The following is a 17,020-nucleotide window of genomic DNA, read 5'->3' on the forward strand; positions in this document are numbered from 1 at the left end:
GTCAGAGGATAGAATATGATGCTGACTGATCAGGATTGTGTTCTGTATCCATCCATAGCTGGTGGAGGGAGACAGATAGTCCCACTCAACCGCATGGACTGATATTTGGGGGAAACTAATTCCCTCAATAAAATAAAAATCTTATTACTAACATGAAAAGGGATAGAGTCTGAAAACATTACAAAATATATCCACCAAAATAATTGTCCTATTACCTTTCACAAACTTCCCATGGCTCCCTAAAATCATTGGGTATTTGTTTACTTTTTCAACCTTCTATGTAAAGAGATATTCCTAGAATTTAAGAAAGTTGTTTATGTAAGATTAGTTTACACATCAAGACTGGAAAATCACTCCCTCTCATGTAAAGGTATCAAATGTCCTAACGACAGTGAGCTAACAAACAAGTGGGGATGTGGATATCAGTCTGCAGGGGCGCTTGGCTCCTGAAGGTCTCACTTGTGCAATGGGAATAAATCCTTTTGTATCTTCCAAGCTTGGGCAGTGGACCCAGTCAGATCATCTCTCATTTACTTTGGGAGAGAACTTCTTTCACAACTTCACATGGACTAGAAGGCTGCCTTATGTCACTCTAATTATACATGAGAAGAAATGACATGTGATAGTAGATATCACATATACTTTGAGCATCCTTTGTATATTATGGCAATATTCCACAATGCGCATCCTATCGTCCCCTAAGTAGAGTGGAAACCAACAAGACTTTGCCTCGCCACCCCACCCCCACCCCACCCCTGTTTCCCAGCTGTTTGAGGAATCCTTGCCTTATATTCTACAGAAGCATTCTGTGCTTGTGGTTGTCATTGCTGCTTTGAAGGTCAGTTGGAAGGAAGGATTACAGAGCTGCCGGGCAGCCACAGGATAGGCAAAGTGGCTCTATTGTGGGCTGTAACGTGAGTGACCCTGTCCCATTTGGACATCCTTCTCATGTTTGGGAATCCTTCTATATTCCCAAGATAGAATGCAGAAATTCACTTTCCCAGCTTCCTTTGCAGCCAGAGAAGGGGCATGTGGCTGAGTGCCCACAGAGCAGGCGTACCACATGAGCTTTCCATTAACTAAGAATGTCCTGAAGAAGGTGAAGTCAGCAGAGGTGTATTCTCTTGAGAGTGGAGCCTTTCCGAGGTAATTGGGCTGTCAGTCATACTGTCCCAGCCAGGGTCATCAATGAGAGCCGGCATCTGCTCCCAGGGTGGTGGTGGGGGGCAGTCTGGCCGTGTACTAAGGACGTGGTTCCTAGCTGGGCTCTGTGGCCTTCCTAGACTTTCCCGGAACCACCCCAACTTCTCACCAGCCTCCCTTTTATGCTTCTACTAGCTGGAATGGGTTTCTCGTTTGGTTCAAAGCAAGCTCACTGAGAGCCATCAGACATGTTTTTGTGGGGATTTTTCTTTTTTTTTTTTCATCAGAGATGTTCTTGTCTGCTTGTTTTGCCTGTGACAGTCGATCCTAAAGAGGACAAAGAAAGGATTTTTTTTTCTTTTTACAGGCAGATGTTGGCATCCCGCCATAGCCCCTGGTTCAAAACTCTGAACATACATCAGGTAAAGGGAAGGGGCTCAGCTTAAGCAATCCTTTCCACAAAGGGACATTAGTGCAGCTGCAGTTTGCCTAGAAAGCTGAAGAGTGGCCCATTAACGGAAAGCCCATCTGTTTGGGGACACTAAATCTGCTTGTAGTCCACAGGATATCCCACACCCAAAGCAGGGACTCTAACTGCGAAGCCTAATTCTATAGATAAATTGTATTTGCCCCTGATGGCGGCCTAGTGGGATGCATCTCTGTAGAGGGGACTGTTCATTTGATTAGCTGGTGGCTGTTATATGTTAACAGGTTTGCTGCCCAGCTTTACTAAATCTACCTTTCATGCCGGTATCGAAGAAAATTCTGAGACTGCCGATCCCCAAAGAGCAGCACAATGTATTTTCATTTCAAAATGCAAGGAAATTCCTTTAAAGGGACCCCAAGATCTCTCGCCTAGAAGAATATGCAATAAGTCAGAATTCTAAGCATGCTTAATTTAGTTGTTACCTATCGGGCATTCATAACCATTGTGATTTATTATCATCTGTGTTTAAAAAAAAATAAGGGTTTGGTAGGTATCAGTAAAGTCTTGTCCACCAAAACCCATCAACTTGTGTTACTCAATAAAAAGTGCTAACAATTATGACCAGGATAGTTTGCTTTCTGATAATGCACATAGACAAACTGTCTTTCCTTTATGGCCCATTCTAGTGTGAGTGCCCAACACCCCCCTGATTTGCTGGTACCATATGGTGTTGATGTAGGTTTATTTAGGTTCTGCGATATCTGGGGAACTGAAAATTGACTGGGGAGTTAGGCAAGCTCTTGTCTCCTGCTGGCTGCTTGGCTGGCTTAGAGTGCACTTTGAATCAATCACTCAACCTCTGAGCCTCCGTTCTCCCATTGAGAGGATGGGATCACTGATGTCTACTTTGCAGGCTCTTGGGAAGGCGGAGGGCTGGCAAGGTTCTGTTTTGTTTCGTTTTTCCTTGGGAGGAAAGGCACTCTTGGATGCTGATGCGATTGCCGAGGTCTTTGTGAGAAGGTAGCAACAGCCGCAAAAGCACAATACTGGCTTTCGCTGGACTCATTATCCAGAGGCTCCAAAGCCAGTGCGTCCCATGGCCCAGTTCCCTCTAGAGAATTCCCTGTGATTTCCTTGGTATTCATTGGTATTGGGCACCCAAGTTCTGAATCCTCCAAGGGAAGAATTGCTTTTTACTCTTGACCTCATTTATTTCCTGTTGGTTCTGTTTATTGGTTTCCCCAAGAGAGGTGAGGAGGAGGGAACGTGACTGTCTGGGTTAATTGTGAGGATTAACTAAGTGCACGCACTCGGACTGGGCGCTGCTGGTTGCTTTCTCTCCAGAGAGTCCCTGGAAAGGAGCATTGTGAGTTGAGATGTGGTTCCATCTTCCTGACTTGGACCACATCAGTAGCAGATGGACATCATGTGTGGGAAACTAGCAGGTCCGCTCCACCCGTACCATGGTGGACAAGCTGCTGAGCTCCTGCTCGGCCGCCTCCGCCCACCTCAAGGCCTCCTCGTCGGCCTTCCTCCCTGTGGACTGGTGCCTCTCATTACTCCCATCAGCACGTGGGGCCTGCACTGGTTAACATGCCTTCCAGCCCTAGGGGCTAAGGAAAACCACACACTGTCCTTACACAGGTGGGGGTTGTTCTGTAAAAAATTTTTTGCATGTTCAGTGCGGGTTCCGTAGCCCCTTCCCTTACACTCTTCTATGAATTATACAGATAATTTCTATTGAATTGTGGGCTGTCCTATCCTTTGCTTTATATACATTAAAAATCTTACTCTAAGCCTCGTTTTTTCTCCCTGGGAGCGGCTGGTGGGTTCAAACTGCTGACCTTGCAGTTGGCAGCCTATGATAGGAAGGTTTATTGTGCCAACATGGCCAATGAACACATGTGGGATTAATTGAAGAGCGGAGAGATAAATGACTCGACGAGCCTCGCCTTTCTTGTCCTTTGCTCTTTGATCATTGGACCAGTGCGCACTGCCTTCGCTTGTTCTCTGTCTCAATTTGCAAGCTACACTACCTGTGGGACACCTAACACATGGACTGTGTCGCTGTAATTTGAGGTTCCTTCAAGACCTGCTTCCCCACACTATTGGAACTAACATCTCTTGAGCTGGGGACTGTCGGACCCTGTCATCTGGCTGACTGTTGATGACCTGCCTTGCTGTTTGCTGCCTGTGCCAGGATAGCCTGAATTGTTCTACAGAGGACTACCCAGTGGCCCTCAAGACTTGAAGACTGCCAGTATCTCCCAGCTGTCTCACGGGAATGAGTTGCACTGAGCCATTTGTATTGCTTTATGTATATGTATGTATGTGTATATATATATATACTATTTCTTATGTTATATCTCTATCTATATAAATATATATAAAATTATTAGCGTTCTGGCTTTGTATCTCTAGAGAACCCTATCTAACATAGAGCCCAAGGTGTATCCACAATGCCACCAGGGCTCCTCTAAACCTATGTGAATCTTCGGGGGGGGAAAATGAAACAACAACAAAAGAGGTAGATTACCAATGACATGAATTAGCACAGTGGTACAAAAATAGAATCAAGCATGTCAACAATTGAGAGGACACCACAAGGTTGCGCAATGTGTCTTTCTGTTAGACGATGCCTAGAACAGTCTAAAAGCAATATGGATGAGCTCTTCCCGAATCAAGGTCTTCATCCTCCACAGTGTTGCCTGAGAGGCACAATGCCCGTCCTTGGTCGAGGCTGACTTCTGTTGCAGCAACAACAAGTTAACCATTCCGTGTTGAAGGAACCCCAGTGGCAGTGATTACGTGCTTTGATGTTAATCAGTCTTCAGAGGTTTGAACTTTGGGAGAAAGATTTATCAGTCCCATTCCATAGGATTTACAGCAGAGGTGCTCAATACGTCGATCGCGATCTAAGAGTCGATTGCAGATGTAGTGTGGGTAGATCGCATGGCATTAAAAAAATAGACGTTGAGTTGATCATCAATCCTGTCACTTAATTGATATACAGCACAGCCAATCAGATGCAATCTTAGGTGTCAAACGCATGCGCAAACAACTGCGCTAAGTGCAGCAAAACTGACAAGCTAAGTTATCGCCAATTTTTAGACCTGGGTTTTTTTCTCTCTTAAACATAAGAAATGGTATTAAAATGAGTGGAGGAGCTGGACCAAGTAAGAAGACAAAAAGTATCACTTTCATATGGAACGGGAGATTTTGACACTACAAGCCGACATTCAGCTGAAGTCCAGAGCGCAGGAACAGCTCTGGAACTTACTCGCAGAGGGAAAGTACCCAAACATGAGAACATGTGCTACCTCCTTGACTGCATTATTCGGCTCTACTTATTTATGTGAGTCAGCCTTTTCCCACATAAAGATCATTAAGTCCAAGTACCACTCCCCCATGACTGATGATCATCTGGAAGTGTGCTTGAGGCTGGCTGTCAGCAGCTACTGTCTAGACAACGCATCCCTGGCTCATTCCATTCAGGGCAAGTCATCAGAGTAAACTCAGGTCATGACAAAAAATGTACACAGTTAATTGTGTTGTGTTGTGCAATATGGACTTATTCAGTTATAAACATACATTGTACATATAAAGAATCCTCAATGCATTTATGAATAAACATAATAAATAAATAAAAATAAATATATGGTTTGCATTTTTGTAGTTGGTAGATCATTTTGGCTTGATCATTTCATACTGAAAAAGTGTGAGCACCCCTGATTTACAGGGTTGGAAACCCTATGGGGCAGCTTGACTGCTATATGGGGTCACCATAAATCAGAGTTGACTTGATGGCAGTGGGTTTGGGTTTTGATCTTTGTTTTTTACATATATAAGGGGTTCATAAAGTACATGCTTCCCATGAAATTTAAAAAACCCCTTTAAAGAATGACTTGCCACAAATATGTTCTTTCTATGGTAACAGTATTGATGGAAGCAGACAATTGGGTGTCAGGCAGCTCTTCACAATTCACTCAGAGACCTGGCTCCTTCCAGCTTGGTGTTTTGCCATCCCGTGTGCAATTTTACTCAACTTTTATAGTGAGATATAACCTAGATTTAATGTTAGATGTCATCTGAATGTTAGAGATATAAATATATCATGTTAGATATATTTGCCTGGAGCCACCAAATTAAGAGCATCTGTGGTGTTGTTGACAGCTGCTAAATTGTTGTTAGCTACTGTTGTTGTTGTTAGCTGCCTGAGTTGGTCCTGAACTCATGGCGACCCCATACACAACGGAATGAAATGCCACCCAATCCCATTATCAGTTGAGGATGGGACCCTTGTGATTTATGTTTTCAGAAGTATATCACAGGGCCTTTCCTCCTAATCCTTTTTACTCTGCTGAAATATATTCTGATTCCTAAAACAGGTAAACCTCCACTGGTGGGGGGTGGCAGATGTGCCTGATGTACACTGGCTGAGAATGGAGCCCTCATCTCCCACATGGAAGGTGAGATTCCTCACTGGACAATCAGAGTCCCTCATTTGGGGTATAACAGTCTTGAACCTGCAAAGGCATTTAGCTGTGCGAATCTTAGCAAAATATGGAGAGCTTTGAGAACAACAGGAATTTCAGAATTCTTCATTGTGCTCCTGCGGAAACTGTCCATGGATCAAGAGGCCATTGTGTGAACAGAGCAAGGGAATATTGCATGGTTTAAAATCAGGAAAGATGTGCATCAGGGTTGTATCCTTCCACCACACTTATTCAATTTGTATGCTGATCAAATAATCAGAGAAGCTGGATTATATAAAGAAGAATGTGCGATCAGGTTTGGAGGAGGGATGTTATTAATGTGCACCTGATCTAAGCCACGGTGTTTTCAATGGCCTCCTATGCAAATGAAAGTTGGATGCTGAATAAGGAAGACTGAAAGGAAATGGATGCATTTGAATTATGGTGCTGTCAAAGACTATTGAAAGTACCAAGGACAAACAAAACTGTCTTGGAAGAAATACAGCCAGAATGCTCCTTAAAGGCAAGGATAAGGCTTTAGCTCATGTACTTTGGACATGTAGTCAGGAGAGACTAGCCCCTGGAAAAGGACATCACGCTTGGTGAAGTAGAAGGGCAGCACAAAAGAAGAAGGCTCTCAACAAGATGGACTGACACAATGGCTACAACAATAGGCCGAAGTATAGGAACAGTTGTAAGGATGACCCAGGACCAGCTGGTGCTTCATTCTGTTGTACATAGAATTGCTGTGAGTCGGAATCAACAGGAAGATACCTAATAACAATACAGTCGTAAATCAACCCTGGTTATTTAAGCTCTAGTGAACTGTGAACTGTGGCAGCTCTCTTTCAGTTACTTATCTCTTATGGACTGTAACAGGAGGATGCTACAAAATTCTTGACCATGGCAGATCTACACAAGCAAGAATGAATACATATATACATACACACACATATCCTTGGCACTGCTGTCTACCCTGGTGGGAGCAGACACAACACACACTTTCTCAGGGATGATTTTGAATCCCCTTGTACAGGAGAGCCTGGGCTTGTGCCCTTTAGGTCCAAATCTGCCCACAATTACCCCCAGTTCTTAGCTTAGCTCCCTGAAGATCGGAATGAGGAAATGTGATCCTTGTGACCCAGCGCTCTGGCTCTCTGGGAGACAGAAAAGGGAAAGTAAGCCCAAAACCATGTGATGAATGTTTCCAAGGCAGGGGGCATGGAGAACAAAAGTACATAGAGACGGAGCACTTTGTTGGTCAGGTACAGCTGGGAAGGTTTCTCAAGAGGAAGGGGTGCCTTATCTGACCACAGGTTAGCCAGGTAAGGATTAGACACTCTATGGGAAGAGTAATGCAGACAGGGGCAGAGCAGACCCAGCGCAATGAAAGAAAGTATTGTCACTGCTGTTGAGTCCATTGAAAATCATAGCAACCCTAAGAGAAAGAGTAGAACTGCCCCTTATGATTTCTGAGACAGTAAACCTCGATGATAACAGACAGCCTTATCTTTCTCCCAGGGAATGGCTGGTGGGTTTGAACTGCTGACCTTGTGGTTAGTAGCTCAACACGTAATCCACGGTGCCACAACAGAAAAGTAGGTAAAGGGAGGCATCGGTCAGTGTAAGACATGAAAAGCAATAATTTATAAATTATCAAGGATTCATGAAGGAGGGAGGGGAAAAAATGAGGGGCCATTACCAAGGGCTCAAGTAGAAAGCAAATGTTTTGAAAATGATGATGGTAACAAATGCACAAATGTGCTTGACACAGTGGATGGATGTATGGATTGTGCTAAGAGTTGGACGATCCCCCAATAAAATGATTTTTGAAAAGAGATAAAGAAAATAAAAATAATGCAGTACTAAAAATAACTCAGAATAGCTGAAACAGCATAGAAGCTAGATGTAAAGGCCGTGAGAACTGAGGATGCAGAAGAAGTGAGCCAGACCCTCCCCAGACCTGATTCGCCGTGTTAAGGAGTTTGGGGCCAAGCCTGACAGCAATGGGAAACCTTCTATGGATTTTTCAAAAGATAGATTATGAAACCATTTGTGTTTCATAAGTATCATTCACAGGAAAGAGCCATGCATGTTCCGGAAGGAAGTGACCTCAGCTCCCCCACCATCTGGTCCACCCATGATCCTACTTAAAATCACAGAAACTTGGGCTCCTCCTTCTATGCAGAGAATCAGAATTTCAGGGAGGGGATCCCACGAGTCTACACTCATTTCTATTCCCCATGTGATGGTGAGGCCCACGAGTGTCTTAAATGTCAATGGTCGTAATCATTTCAGAGCCGAAGGCCAGGTAGCAGAGCATCCATTATTGGGGGCACAAAGAGCAGATACTAATGGGGAGGAAGCACAAGTCCTAATTGGCATGAAGAGCTAGCGATCTCTGACTTGTGGAGAAAACTTTGATCCTGAAAAACAATTGCTGTGATTTTTTTCCCCTCACAGATGCAAACATGAAAAAGTCTGGTAGGAGAAGATAAGAAATAACTATTCCTCCTCTGGGTGTGTAATGGACCCTCAAGGAGCCTGTTTATAGGATGTGGATGTGATGGTGACTGGCTATGTAAAAAATAGATTACACTCCAGGCCAGGAAAGTTTGCAACTTGGGAGCATTGATTGGTGGGGTTCCAGCAATAGCGCTGCACCTTCTGGCATGTTTTGTTTGTCTTTTAACTAAGTAAACTCAATATTCATCCTATGGCTTAGAAAGTTGACACTGACAAGGGCAGAAACATTTTGATTGGTGCATTTGCAGTCAGCCTGCACCAAAGAAAGGTCAAAATGCTCCTCTCAGCTGGCCAGGCTTGGAATCACTAAGCAGCATCTGTAGGAGGGGAAGGCATTGCAAGTTCAGATTGCTAAAGCCTGGCAGAGAGCAGTCACGTGAGCATTATTCTCTCCTGCAGCAGGAATCACCATCCCCTGACGAGTTTTTGCTTTTATGTATTTTCCCCTTGGGTGGTTTATGTTAGCATCCGTGCTGTAATTTTCCTTGGCTGGGAACCCAGTGCTATGGGGGGTAGACCCAAGAATAACACCTGACCTTCTCACCTCCCAGCCTACTACTTTAAAACAGTGCCCAGCTGCCTCCTTACCACAAGTGACCTTTTTTCTGATAAATGGGAGGCCAGTCAACTGGGAAACTTTCCAAAATGAAGTGCTGCACTACAGATAATTTTCACCTCACAGGACCTGGTGAAAACCAAAAAGGTAAAAAAAACCCCACAAAAACCTATTGGTTTCTATATTTGTTATGGAAATGTTAATTTTTTAAAAAACCCTCCAAATTTCCAATGGCTAGACACCCACCCAACTAATACTAAACCCATTGCTGTTGAGTTGATTCTAATTAAAAACAGAGCTGACCAAATAGAACTTACCCATCGGGTTCCCTGGGCTGCATACCCGCGTGGAAGCAGAGTGCCCATCTTTCCCCTGTGAAACAGTGGGTGCATTCCAACTGTCAGCCTTTTGGTGAGGAGGTGAGTGCTTAACCATTGAACCACCAGGGCTAACTGACTTGACACATGGAAGTTTACTTCTCACTCGTGTTCTTAGTTGGGGATGGATGGGAGATAGAGGAAGAGCTCCACTGCGTGCAGCGCGACTGACAAAGATTTAGGCTGACAAGGGGTCAGTAGTCTTCAGTCCTGGGCTTCCAAGATCTCCTGGGGGCATTTCCCAGCCAACAGAAAGGCAAACGTGGACCCTTTCATATTCAGGCATGGCAGTAAGACAGTCTCTTCTAGTACAGCCCACTGATGTGGAATTAGTACCTTGGCTCGACCGACCTAAAGGTTCAAATATTAAAGAAGCAGGTTCTGGTGAACCAATGAAGGACTCCTGGGGGCATAATGGGCGATAAGTCAGTAACCCGCAAAGTCAGCGGTTTGAAGCCACCAGCTGCTGCAAGTTAGAAAGACGCAGCTTGCTCCTCCTACAAAGAGTGACAGTCTCAGAAACCCACAGGGGAAATTCTCCCCTGTCCCATACAGCCGCTATGAGTCAGAATGGACTCTGTGGACCGTGAGTGAGTGGACAAAGGGAGCCCTGGTAGCATGGTGGATTACACACTTGTCTGCCAAACACAGAGCCAGCCCTTTGCAGCCACCAAGTGTTCTGCAGCCGAAAGATGAGGCCTTTTGCTCCCATAAAACAGGAACAGCCTCAGAAACCTAAGGAGGCAGTTCGATGCTGCCCGAGGGGGTCTCTATGAGTCGGAATCAACTAGACGGCAGGGAGTTTGGTGGACTAAGATGGGAGAGTTTTCAGTATTCATTGTACCAAAAGCCAGGAAACTCAAGCAAAGGTCTCCCTTCATTGACCATCTGCTATTTCTAATCAATGTTCACATTCTCTACTCCCTAAGCATCTATTAAGCTCTTACTACATATAAGATACTGTGCTAAATGTTTGAGAGGATTTAAAACATAGAAGACTTAGATTAGACCCTTAGGAAAGTCATTGGAAAAGGGAAGAGACAGACTTAAAGACAACAGCAATACCAAATAATAACATGAAGAGCTGTAATAAAAGGGCATGTAAAGAATTATAGAAGTACACTTGGGGGAGACACAAATAATCGCGTTAACAGAAGAGCAGCAGGAACAAGCTCACCTTGGTTGGCTTTGAGGGATAATTAAAGAACTTCCTAGAACAGAAAGGTAGATAAGGCCATTCAGACAAGGGACAGCATTGACAAAGACATAGAGTTATGAAAGGTCAAGGGCTGTTACAGAGCATGGAATTGCATCTACATAAGGGGTAAAGTCAGGGGTCAGGAATGAGAAGTGCAGGGAAGGCCAACCTGGAAAGCTAGTAACTGAATTGCAAAAGGCTTTATTAGCCTGAAGATATTTTGGTTTTCACCCCTGTTAATAATTTTCCTTTTTCTCTAAGATTATACAGGATTGTTTGGTTTTATTTTCCCCCATTCAATTCAGATGCCTGGCTCCAAATTATTTTTCCTTTATATGTGTCTAATGCCCTGCTGAGTCCTCTGAAACAAGCTGGAGTGGTGTTTGAGCTCAGGACTTGACAACCCCACTGGACTCTGTTCCTCTCTAACTCTGGGCTGAGTTCTCTGCGGGGTTTGTGTCAGTCTGCAAGATGACACTAGATCTGACCCCTATATGCTCTCGGCTTCACATTCAACGTTCACTTTAGAATGTCACACACTTTTTCAATCCTTCCTGCTTCTCTCAGTGGTACAAATTCTATCATGAAAAATTAAAGAAACAATCTCAAATATCATTTCTTCATGAAAACTGACACACTCTTTGTTGCAATGATTAAAGTATTCCTCATCCACACTACATTTTTTTGTGATATATACTAATTTTATTTTTATTTGGGGATGGGATAGGGGTTTACACTACTTTTAAGAAAATAAGTGTTCACTTTCTACTACTTGCTACTTTTTCATGACTATAGTTTTCTGCCCACCTTAAACCTTAAATTCCTTTAGAGAAACTGCTTTATGCCTATCAATTTCATCTCTGTACATTTGATTGCCATATTTATAGCTACTCTTGTTCTGAAATGAATTTGAGCAACTCACAAAAGCATTCATCTATAACATAAAATAGAATTTTTAAAAAGTATTCGAGATTCTTAAGGGAATCCAGATACCATATAAGAGCTTTGGCTACCTTGAAACGATCATGTTGCGAAGAAGCCCACATCAGTCAGAGGGCGTGTAAGCTACCACCCATCCCTGGCTATTCCATTCATCCTGGCAACACACATATGGTTGAAGAATCGAGTTCATACATTCTTTTCTTCTTGCTTTTCAGCAGTTTAATTGGAATATAATTCTCATATCAAACAATTCAATGGTTTAAGCCCATCAAAAAGAGTTTTACAAACATCATGTGATCAGTTTTAGAACATTTTCTTCATTCTTGTACTCATCATTATAGCTCCGCATTAGCTCCCTATTCCCCCCATACCCCTGAGGAACCGGACAATACCCCATAGAGATTAACGGAAGACTCCAGCCAACAGTTAGAATTTAAAACTCAGATATATAACCATAGTCAAGCTTTCCCAATCATCTTCAGACATTGAGAGACCCCCTGAGGCCCCCAAGCATCATGGAACGGAAGCAACCTCTTCAAGATGCCTTGATTAATACTTCACTCAAAATTTTTATTGAAGACCCTATGCTGATTTAAGGGGAACATTCAAAGATTACCCACAAAGAATGAATTATAATCCAGAGATCACAAGAAATAAGAAAAGTAATAATTATACCTAATGGTTTCAGTTCTGGGTAAGGTGGTGTAAGATTGAACTAAATGGTCCCAGCTATAAAGCCTAGGCAGAGCCCATTAAGGACTATGAAAAGTCAGTAGTAGGTAGCATATTGGGGAAGAGTATCAGGATTTGAAGTAGCAGTTTCTCTTTCTAATATTCCCCGGACTGGATGAAGTCTGAAGTCTAGAAAGGAACATTGGTGCAGACAAATCAAGTTCTAGGAGAAGTCTCCTGGTTCTGACTCCTAACACTTCTGTAGAAAGATATCTGCCTGCCCCCCTTTTTATTCTTGTTTTGTTCTTCTTGTTGTTTGTTTGCTTTTTGAGTCTCCATTCTTGCTCAGAAGAGTGGTTGGTTATTGTGGCTAGAGCCCAGCCATGAATTGCCGATACAAACAAACCTGACACATAAACATTCTCTGCATTTAAACAAGAGCCATTCTCATAGCAAACATGCACAATGTACAGAAGATAATCCAAAATTACTTGGCACACATAAACCAGGAGGACCTTCCATGGAAAAGAAGATCATCATCAATAGATGTTAATGATGGAAGGATAAAAAAATTTTTTTAAAGCAGAAATCATAGAAATGCTTTGAAAAGGAAGAGTGGACACTTTCAAACTGAGTGGAAACATTAAAAGCCCAGCAAAGATGTAAAGCAAGCCACATGGAAGTGTTAGAATGGAACCAAACAGAATAACCGGGGACGGGCAGGAGAGGTGTGACAGCGACAAAACCTCACTGCACGGTCTCCAGAGCAGAATGGAGATTGAGGAAGAGTCAGTGAATTAGTAGATACATTAATGGAAATATCCAACCTGAGTGACAATGAAAAATGTAGTTTAGGAAAGATAATAATTAAAAAACAAACAAACAAACAAACATGTCGTTGTCGCTGTTGTTAGGTGCCATAGAGTTTTTTCTGATGCATGGTTGCCCTGTGGGCAACAGAAGGAAACACCACCTGGTCCGCACCATCCTCACAATCATTCTTCTGCTTCAGCTCATTGCAGCCATTGTGTCAATCCACCTTGGAGAAGGTCTTGCTCGTTTTCGCTGCCCCTCTACTTTAGGAGGAATGATCTCCTTTTCCCAGAATTAGTCTCCTCTAATAATATATCCAAAGTATATCATAATACTACCTATTGGTTGAGTTGCGAGCATTTTGGTTTTCTTCACATTGAGCTGTAATTCATAGTGAAGGCTGAAATCCTTGCTCTTCCTCAGCAAGTAATTTGTCATCCTCACTTTCAGCAAGCAAGGTTGTGCGATCTGCTTATAGAAAGTTGTTAACAAGCCTTCCTCCAATCCTGGTACCACATTCTTCCTCATCTAATCCAGCTTCTTTGCATATTTGCTCAGCATGCAGATTGAATATGTATGGTGAGAGGATACAACTCTGATGTCAAAAGCTATGAAATATCTATAGCCGGTGAGTGAGAGGAGAAAGTTTGTGGTAAGGAAATGTCTAAAGACACAATGACTGAGAACACCTCAAGTTTAGTGAAAGACTTTTCTAGCTACAAAACATGCCTACCTGCTCAGACACATCATAATACTATTGTTGAAGCCAAGAGACACATATACAAAAATCTCCAGGGAGGTCAAAGAAATGATTTCATATTTCTCATTAGTGACCAGGAGGCCAGAAAGAAGGGGCACATATTTCTTAATTACTGAGGAAATGCATTACCCACCCATAATACTACATCCAGAGAAACATACCTTAGAAATGGGGACAACATAAAGGCATTCTCAGATGAAAAAAACTAAGAAAACATGGTGACAGGGGCCAGGTGTACAAATAATTGACAAAGAATATTCTTCAGAGAGAACACACATGATACCAGAAGACAATTTAGAACATCACAGGTGAATGAAGAACAACAGATACAATAAAATCTACCCAAATACACTCCCATTAAATCAATTCATAGCAACCCCATGTGGACAGCAGAGAACTGCTCTACTGGGTTTCTGAGACTGTCAATCTTTACAGAAGCATACGGACTCCCATTGGAGCAGCTGTTGGATTTGAACTGTCAACTTCACCCACTACATCACCAGGGCCCCTTAGATACAGTAAATATATACGTAAGCATAACACACTATTCTTCTCATAGAAACAGTAGTCAAGAAGTCAAACCATTGCATCTGGCAAAGCTGCTACACAAGCCCATGTAGAGAGAAACTGAGCCTCTCAGCCAACAGCCTTGATCAAATTACCATCTATGCAAAGGAACCACCTTGAAAGTAGATCAACTACCCACAGTCAAGCATTCAGATGCTGTGGAGCCAGCAAGTACCTCATTGCAGCCACTGAGACACCTCAAGTCAAAACCACCCACTGAAGTTGCTCCCCAGATTTCTCACTCAGGATACTATGAGAGATGTAAACAAATTACTATCCCTAAGTGTGGGGGTGATTGTATGCAATTTTAACTAACCAATAAAGTATATGCTACAAGCTGTTTGAAACACGTTGAGATGGTAGCTCTCTCTCAGAGACCAGGTAGAACAAAGGTCCCGGCACGAGGGAGGAAAGATGTGAACAAAGGTAGTGCCAGGAAAAAAGAAGTTGAAAATCAAGTAGCGAAGGGATAGTTGTCACAAAGAGAGAATTCCCTGGACTTCCCTGGTACGATCGATGACCATGCTATGCAGAAACTCTGCCGTGGAGTTGATTTTGACTCACAGTGACCTGAAAGGATAGAGTTGAACTGCCCATGTGGGTTTCTGGGACTAAAATTCCCTGGGACGAGAAAGAAGCCTCATCTGGCTGACTTTGCAGTGAGCAGTCCAAGGGATAACCAGCTACACCTCCAGAGCGCCGGTCATGCTAGTAACAGAAATCATTTGACGAACATAAGGAAGCTATTTTTTTTTTCAGTCTCTGTAGAGGCTGTCAAAATTTGCCAATGCCGACTATATTTCAAGTCGTCACGGTGGGGTATTGGGAAAAGTTTTCAATTAGCAATAATCGCGCCTCGGATAAACCTCACTGGCTACGATATTGCCACTGCGCAAAGCTAGGAAGCTATTTCTTTTATACCTAGATTTCCATGCTCATTATTCACCATCTTCATGCCCCTTTGTTCCCAAGCATAAGGCTGGGTCACAATTCTCAGCTTCCCTGACCATTTGATGTCATCATGTTACTGCGTTCTGGAACACGAGCCACAGTGGTGGACCATCATCCTAGGAACTAGCTCTTACAACTCTCTGGGTGGTCCTTTCAGCTCTCTTCCCCCGTTCTCCCTGCACACCAAAGACTGGGGGCCCTAGTGGATGCCAAGTCGTTAAGACGAAAACTCACGAGTCTCCAAATGACCTGAGAGGACACCAGTGAAAGACCTGCATATTGCGATTATGCAAGCCAGAAATACACTTCTCTTTTGTTAAAAATAAATAAATGATAAGTGAAGCTATTGGGACAAGATCGGGAAAGAGATGACCAAGCAAAGAGGGAACTCGGAATCCACCTATCTGAAGGGAGGGTGTTTATTAGTGCCGAGCTGCAACATTCGGATCTGAACCTTCTCATTCATTGTTGCTGCCTTTATTTGCTGCCTGTAACTCACTGTGAGTGCAGGAACAATGGAGTGTGGTGATCCACACGGGATTTGCAGAATTTGATTTCCAGAAGTAGATCACCAGGCCTTTTGCCCTAATAATCTTATCCGGGAAGCTGACTGAAACCTGTCGAGTATCACAGCAATGCACAAGTCTCCTCTGACAGACAGATGTAAGCAATGTGAAAAGGGAAACATGGGCAGTGACATGCTTCACAGGGATGAATACGATCGTAAAAGAAGAAAAAAAGCAGAAGAGTTGTTACTAATATTGAAGTCAAAGATATTTCCCCACCCATAGGTGTCTGTGAACCTACTTGATATAGCTTTACTGTGCAATCATTAGAACTCCCATCAAATGGATTGGTAGGATCATAGAACAGGGCCTATGGACCTTTAGCAGGAGGATTGGCCAGTTTTACCATTTCAGTGGGTTTAAAATGAGCCCCACAGGAACAGGGAGTCTTACAACTGTCAAGAAAAGAGCTGGGAGGTAAGCCCATCTTTTGAACCCTGAGGTCCTTGTGCTAAACCTCTTCAATACAAGAGGCAGAGAGCTGTGATACCAAAGAAGTAGTGGTGTGGTGACATGGTGGGGACATAGCAGCAACAGAGGCAAAGGAAAGCCAGGAGTACAAGTCAGAGCTGAGCAGTAGACTTCCTGACCCATTGAGCAAGAAAGCAGAGTGACTTCAGCGAGAGGCTCCCTTGTAGAGTGTGTGGGGGGGTGGGGGTGGGGTTCGGGTTCCAGATACTTGATATAGGGAGCTAGATTGTCACCCCACTTGCCTATCAGTTAGTCTTAGTGTGGTAGCTTTTGTGTTGCTATGATGCTGTAAGTTATATCACCAGTATTTCAAACACCACCAGTGTCACCCATGGTGAACGGGTTTCAATAGAGTTTATAGGTGGATAACAGTCCTAGGCTTAGCTCTTAAAACTCTCTATGTGGACTGGACGGCACTGAAGCTGCAGCTAGGAGAGAGGGGCATGTCTGATCAGAGCACACGGGAGCAAATGAAAGGGGAGGAAGAGAGAGTGGAGCACATCCTGGCCCACCAGGCCTGGAGGATGATATTCCCGCTCTGAACAGCCAATGCACAGAGTGGACCATATGGCTGAT

General features: G+C 43.4%; 1 non-coding gene across 1 annotated transcript; it reads right to left on the bottom strand.

The window, feature by feature from the left end:
• Window positions 1–15,215: 15,215 nt before the first annotated feature.
• Window positions 15,216–15,356, bottom strand: LOC115873812. The gene has a single exon (XR_004048600.1). It is a non-coding gene; the product is annotated as a U4 spliceosomal RNA (small nuclear RNA).
• Between the last annotated feature and the right edge of the window lie 1,664 nt (window positions 15,357–17,020).

Source organism: Echinops telfairi, unplaced genomic scaffold, assembly GCF_000313985.2.
Source record: "Echinops telfairi isolate 266 unplaced genomic scaffold, ASM31398v2 ScPeMD7_7469;HRSCAF=8507_1, whole genome shotgun sequence".
Taxonomy (NCBI): domain Eukaryota; kingdom Metazoa; phylum Chordata; class Mammalia; order Afrosoricida; family Tenrecidae; genus Echinops; species Echinops telfairi.